The sequence below is a fragment of the Gopherus flavomarginatus genome, chromosome 5 (genome assembly GCF_025201925.1).
Source record: "Gopherus flavomarginatus isolate rGopFla2 chromosome 5, rGopFla2.mat.asm, whole genome shotgun sequence".
NCBI lineage: Eukaryota > Metazoa > Chordata > Testudines > Testudinidae > Gopherus > Gopherus flavomarginatus.
The window spans coordinates 139,998,939-140,005,893 of NC_066621.1; the positions used below are offsets into that span (position 1 = coordinate 139,998,939).

The 6,955-nt window shown below is 43.6% G+C and overlaps 1 long non-coding RNA gene across 1 annotated transcript; it reads left to right on the forward strand.

Moving 5' to 3' along the window:
• The first annotated feature begins 414 nt into the window (after positions 1-414).
• Positions 415-6,128, forward strand: LOC127051656 (uncharacterized). Its single transcript, XR_007774564.1, has 2 exons — positions 415-1,117; positions 1,417-6,128. It is a non-coding gene; the product is annotated as an uncharacterized LOC127051656 (long non-coding RNA).
• The last annotated feature ends 827 nt before the right edge of the window (positions 6,129-6,955 follow it).

Here is a 6,955-nt window from a genome sequence, read left to right on the forward strand (position 1 = left end):
GAAAAGTGACCATGGAAATAAAGTTTCAGGTGCTAGAGAAGGCATTGATGTCAGAAAAACAACAAAAGTATATGAATACCCCCACTTACATAAAGATGAACACTGAGTCAGGAGCTGTAAGCCTACAGATTTAGTCCCTTTCTCATGCTGTGTCAAATGTAGAGTTGAACGTCTTCAATATTAGTTGAACTCTATACTCAAGTTTTCAGTCTAAGACTTAGACTAGGTAACCATAGTGAATTTCCAAAGGAGTCCACACCTCCATTTGAAATTTTGTAGGGGTCTGTGAGTAAAAGACTGAAAACATTTTTCTGGCTTAAATCAACAAACATCCATCTCTAAAATGGGGGTGGAGGGGGTTCCTACTATTCAAGGATAAGTTAATCTTTTGTGTAGAACAAAGTTAAAGGTGCAAATCTACAGCTGTTGATGAGAGACTGAAAAGTTCTGACCCCTTTGGGGGCTTTATACATCATATTGGGGTGGACCAAAGTTCCACTTCATGCTGTTGGAAGTTAGAGCAAGACTTTTTCCTTATCTTTCAACACCAGTTATCCTGAGACAAGAGGAAGGATGTATCTGTCTAACATCCATTTCTCCCAACATATAGATATATTTGTTTATGATGCAGCAGTAAACTGCACTGGCTTGTGGAGCTAATGTCAGGAAAGTTCTAGCCTGAAGTGGAAATGCTAGTATTTATGGAGTTTTGTCAGTGTAGCTGTGTTTGTGTGTGGAAAATACCACCACCTCCCACAACTCCCGTAGCTGAGCCTACATTACCCCCACAGCATGTGCAGCTATTTCATCAGAAGATTCTTCTGGCTAATAACTGGGAGGTGGTGTCACTGTAACTGCAAACAGTGTTGGCTTATGCCAGGGTTAACTGATTGTTTGGGCATGCTCTAAATTTCTTGGTCAAGGGGCAGACCCTGGTGAAATACTCTTCATACTGCACTAGCTAGTAAAAAGACTGCACAGTCTGCTCAAAAGAGCTGACAGTCCAGTTTTGACCTGCGATCTGCCTATTGACTATCCCTGACCTATGCTATGTCTACAGTGAACAGGGATTTTGCTGGTACAGCTTTTGGGGCAGAGCCTATCTCATATAGGCCACGTCCAGACTAGGGTATTAAAATCGATTTTAGATACGCAACTTCAGCTACGTGAATAACGTAGCTGAAGTCGAATTTCTAAAATCGAGGTACTCACCCGTCTGGACAGCGCGGCATCGATGTCCGCGGCTCTCCGTGTTGATTCCGGAACTCCATTCAGGTTGATGGAGTTCCGGAATCGATGTAAGCACCCTCGGGGATTGATACATCGCGTCCAGACTAGACGCGATATATCGATCCCCGAGCAATCGATTTTAACCCGCCGATGCCGCGGATTAGTCTGGACGTGGGCATAGACTAGACCTAATACATATAGGTCTTCAGCTATACAGATGTTTCACCATTATTGGGGTTCTTAGCACCTGTTATGTATGTAGACAGGCTGTTAAAAATTCTACTTCAAAATGTAGAAAAGTCTGGATTTTAAAACTCTGGTTCTGGTTTTAATGTGTGGCTGAGATTTGTAGGGATGCCCTCAATGCTGGATCTTCCCTGAGTTTGAGCATTTTTCATACTGAAGTAGATTTTATCTCCCCCTGCATTTGAGACTCCATGGCCATCTCCATCTGGAGTAATTCCAATTTTGAGACATCCTCTCTCTCCCCACCAAGGCTCATCCAGAATATCACTCTCCCAATTTCTGATACACGTGCATGCACACAAGCTCCTTCCCTCTGAGGTATCAATCCCTACTATCTGTTAAGCATTTAAGTGGTTTCATTCATCATAAGCTACTTCCTAGCACAGAAAACAAATTCTGAAGCATGTTAATTTGTTGGAATTCCAGGAAATATCCTACATTCCAATGAGCACACAACTATGGATCATATTCAAAGATACTCAAGCAGTAGCAAATAGGATACATTTTGGTATTTCAGAAAAATGTCAAATGGCTGCACAATCACAGCATTGTATGCAATGACTGGGGCAGCTCAGACCTTTGAGCTGTTGTTTTAGGTTGTTCATGGACTCAGATGAATAAGTTTACATTTGTTTGAAAGAAACGCCATCTGCTCAAGAAACTCCTTACTATAGCACAGGAACAAATTACACGGACACATCCCTGGAGCCCCGACCACAGGTATTCTATCTGCTACCCAAGATCCATAAACCTAGAAACCCTGGATGCCCCATCATCTCAGGCATTGGCACTCTTACAGCAGGATTATATGGCTATTTGGATTCTCCTCAGGGCCTACACTACCAGCGCTCCTAGTTATCTTTGAGACACCACCGACTTCCTGAGGAAACTACAATGCATTGGTGATCTTCCTGAAAACACTCCTGACCATCAAGGATGTAGAAGCTCTTTACACCAATATTCCACATGAGGATGGACTACAAGCTGTCAAGAACAGTATCCCTGATGAGGCCATGGCACATGTAGTGGCTGAGCTTTGTGCCTTTGTTCACCCACAACCATTTCAGATTTAGGGACAACTTACACCTTCAAGTCAGCAGCACTGCTATGGGTACCCGCATGACCCCAAAGTATGCCAACATTTTTATGGCTGACAGAAAAATACATCCTCAGCTCTCGTCCCCTCGCGCCCCTCCTCTACTTGTGCTACATTGATGACATCTTCATGTGGACCCATATGGGAGGCAGACCAGTCCTTGCTTGCAGACAGCCCCCCAACCTGAAGCAGATACTAGCAACTACACACCACACCACAGAAACACTAACACAGTAACCAGTCCCTGTAACAAACCTCTTGCCTACTCTGTCCCCATTATCTACTCTAGCGACACCATCAGAGGACCCCAACCACTTTAGCCACACCATCAAGGACTCATTCACCTGCATATCTACTAATGTGATATATGCCATCATGTGCAAGCAATGCACCTCTGCCATGTACATTGGCCAGACCGGACAGATTCTACATAAAAGAATAAATGGACACAAATCGGACATCGGGAATAGTAACATACAAAAGCCAGTGGGAGAACATTTAATCGCCCTGGACGTTCTATAACAGATTAAAAGTAGCCATACATGAACAAAAAAACCTTCAAAAACAGACTTCAAAGGGAAACTGAAGAACTAATGTTCATTTGCAAATTTAACACCATTAATTTGGGCTTCAATAGAGACTGGGAGTGGCTGGCTCACTACAAAAGCAACTTTCCCTCTCCTGGCATTGACACCTCATCAATTACTGGGAGTGGACCACATCCACCCTGATTGAATTGTCCCTGTCAACACTGGTTCTCCACTTGTTAGGTAACTCCCTTCTCTTCATGTGTCAATATAATAATGCCTGCATCTGTAATTTTCACTCCATGCATCTGAAGAAGTGGGGTTTTTTACCCACAAAAGCTTATGCCTAACTGAATCTGTTAGTCTTTAAGGTGCCACTGGATGCCTCATTATCTTTCTAACACTAAGGCAGAGGTGGGGAACCTACAGCCCGCAGGCCAGACCCAGCCTGTTGCTTAATTTCATCTGGCCTTCAGTAAGTATTTCTAAAAATATAGACTTATGACAGTAGACTATGAGGGGTGGAGACAGTGGAGGGGATGAGGAGGGAGGGAGGTGAGCTGCAGGCAGTGTCTGTAACAGCAACACAGGCAAGGCAGAGCCTCCAGCCACACTAGTGTGTTATGACTTCACAACAGACAGTGCTGGAGCCTGGAAGCGAGTTCCTCGGCCCCCGTGTGCTTCTAGCGTGGAGCAGCCAGTAGCGTCCCCAAGCTGCGTGCACACACATGCCTATGGTGGTGGTCAGGTTGTCAGAGATGTAAGAAAAACTGCTATCTGACTTAATTTGCAACCTCAGCCGTCACACAAAAAAAATGGGTGAGTTGAACGTTTTATATTTCTCACCAAAAAACTAAGCTGCTTTTTCTTGTGTGTGTGGCTTGCGATTCATTTTTTCCTGTGGGTCAGTGGCCTTGGTAGAAAAAAGGTTCCACACCCCTGCCATAATGGGTAAAAATTTCCTTTGTTAAAGAAAAAAGAGATGAGATTGAGTACAACTCCACAGTCAGTTCTGTAGTTGCGAATACAAAGATGCTGGCAGTCAACCTACTATGTTCAAATTTATATTATGCAAGAGATCCTAAAATGGTAGTGGATAACAGCTGAACTCATTGCCCTCTGTGCTTCAGAAACAGGACACATCCATCCCAACCTCTTGTGGAACTTCGCTTGCTGGAGAAGGTGCTTGACTAGAAGAGCTTGAAAATCCACTTGTTTATTCCTGCCCACTCAGCCTGTTAGGTGGCTGCACATATCCCTGCAGCACAATCATCTTCCTCTCCAGTCTTCTGCCCTGCAAAGATATGAGGCAGTCAGTCTGTACTAGCAACCCTGGTACATGGCGTTTAGGAGGGAAAGCAAAGACAAATGTAGATAAAAAGTAAAATTGAGATTATGAATACAGGAAGAAAAAAAGGTGGGATTATTTCATCTTTAACCATAGATCACTGTACAGGAATTACAGCAATACACAAGACAACTGTATTGCTAAATTACAACATATCTGATTAGGTTCAGATTTATTATTCACAAAGCAAACCACTGTTCAGCCCTTATGCTCGTTTGTCTTAGTATTTCCTCATTTCTCATAGACCTTTTGTCCATTAAGGATTGAGTCTTTTAAGATATACAAATCTTGTGCATTCAATCTCACTGACTAGCCTAGAAAATATAGCTTAACCTCCATTGATCCTTTCAAAGACTGCCACTTCTATGCGTGAGCATGTGCTCTCTCTCTCTCAGAGCACTATCTGTTATCACATTAATGAACATTTCACCACAGTTATTTTCTCTGCGTGGCTGGAATGCCGTTTGGAAAATCAAAATTCATAGACAATACAGGCCTCTTGTTGCAGTGGCAAAGGAGCTGTTGTCGAGCTGATTACTTCTGTAGGTCTCAGTCTCTGTCATCATGTAGACTGCTGTAATCTATGCTGGCTGGCCATGATTCCCAAAGGGACCATATGCCAACTGGAGAAAGCCAGAGCCAGCTGGGGATAGGAGCTGGCAATGCCCATTGGGGAAAGGAAGGCAGTCTCTGCCCGCTTTGCACTGCCTGATCACTAAAATAGGCCAGAGGGTCTTACCCAACATCCAATATACCACTATACCAGATAAAATTCATGTCAGAGAGCAAGACTAGGACCAATCATAATACATAATAAAGAAATCAGTGATAATTAATCCCTAGCCACAAAAGTGACACAACCACAGGAGATCTCTTGTGCAGTCCATAATTGTTTCACATAGTAGTTGTACACATTGGGAGTGATGGGGTCACCTCTTCCTGTGACAAACTCCCTGGAGGAGACATTGGTGGAGAAGGTAAGAACCTTGCAGTTTCCCATTGATTGTCTCACCAGGATGATGGGTTCGGCTTCATTGTCCACCAAAATAGGCAATGTTCAGCACCCAAACCCTTGTGGATCTCAGAGATCTGCTGGAGATGCAGGAGCCATTAGGCCTTCTACACAGTTCTTCCAGCTCACTGGCAGCATAGCCTCAATGAAGCCAGGGCTTCTCTGCCATTGCACCTCTACCCTGACATTGCAGGGGAAGCTCTATACAAAAGCTAGAGCCCCCTCAGTCTGTATTAGTTTCTTAGTGGATTTTCTGCAGTGGATGGAATGATGAACTGAGCCTCAGACTCACGCTGGGTCCTTCACCAGGGTGCGGGGCTGAAAACGTCGGTGCTAAGCCTATCTGCACAATAAGGCAAGATCTGTATGCACAGGATCCGCACTGCATGTGGGTCCCAAAGGAATCTGTTGCTCTTGGAGGGGTCCAGATTCTCAACAGGCATAATTTGATGTTGTTTCACAGAAGCCAATGAAGCTATATTGAGGATCTGGCACTAGGACTTCATTAGGAGGTTTCTGTTGGAAGCAAGTTTACCTGTTGTGTGTCAGAGTCCTGTGATATAAATATTCAGCTGTCGTGTTTTTGTTTTCTTTGAATACTGAAGTCCTTGTCATCTTCCGAATCACTCTGTGACTGGATTAGGCTCATTAAATCTTTACAAAAATGGGGTACAACTTGCACTGACTTACACTCAAGTTATCCTGTCCTCTTATTTCCTGGCCCCCAACGAGTGACATTTATGCATCTTTTCATGTAGCCACTGGTGTTTCCATCCCTGAATCTATCTCATAGAATGATCTGGGGATGCCAACATCACCTCCCTATTGATTTGAGCTGCCACTTTGTTCTTGTATCTTTAGGGAAGGTGGAAATCTCAGATTTAAAAGATACATTTCAAAGGCTTGAGGAATCACTACTGCATAATAAACTAATGAATAAATCTTCAAAAGACAACTCAGCATTTAGATGCTGTATGTGCACAAAACTTCAAAGAAACTTCTGACAGCTGGTAAGGAAATACTGGCTGTGCAATGATTTCCTTCATTTCTGAGCGAGCATAGTCTTTCTGGTTTAATACCCAGTATGAATGCTTTCATTTTGCTGGGGGATGGGTCTTTCTGCAGCTCCCACATCCATTCATCTTGGCTTTTTAAATCTTGAACGTCTTCCTGCAGTCTGGAGCTTTAATTCACCTTGACAACCTCCATCAGTGGCCCCTTGTCATCCAACACAACAGGGAGCTTCTCAGGTGACAGGTTTGCCTGGTAGTGTGTGACAGCAGCACGAACAGATGAAAAAGACTGACAAGTTTGTGCTGGGGCTTGAAATCCTTTCTGTTGTTGAATATTTAATAAGTAAGGACAACAAATTAGTGTTGTTATTACTGAGTGCCTAGAAGCCCAGTCAGGGATCAGGACTCCATTTTGCTAGCACACATCATATAAAGTTATAGGCTTTGCCCCAAAGCTCTTAATCTACATCTAGGATGAAACAA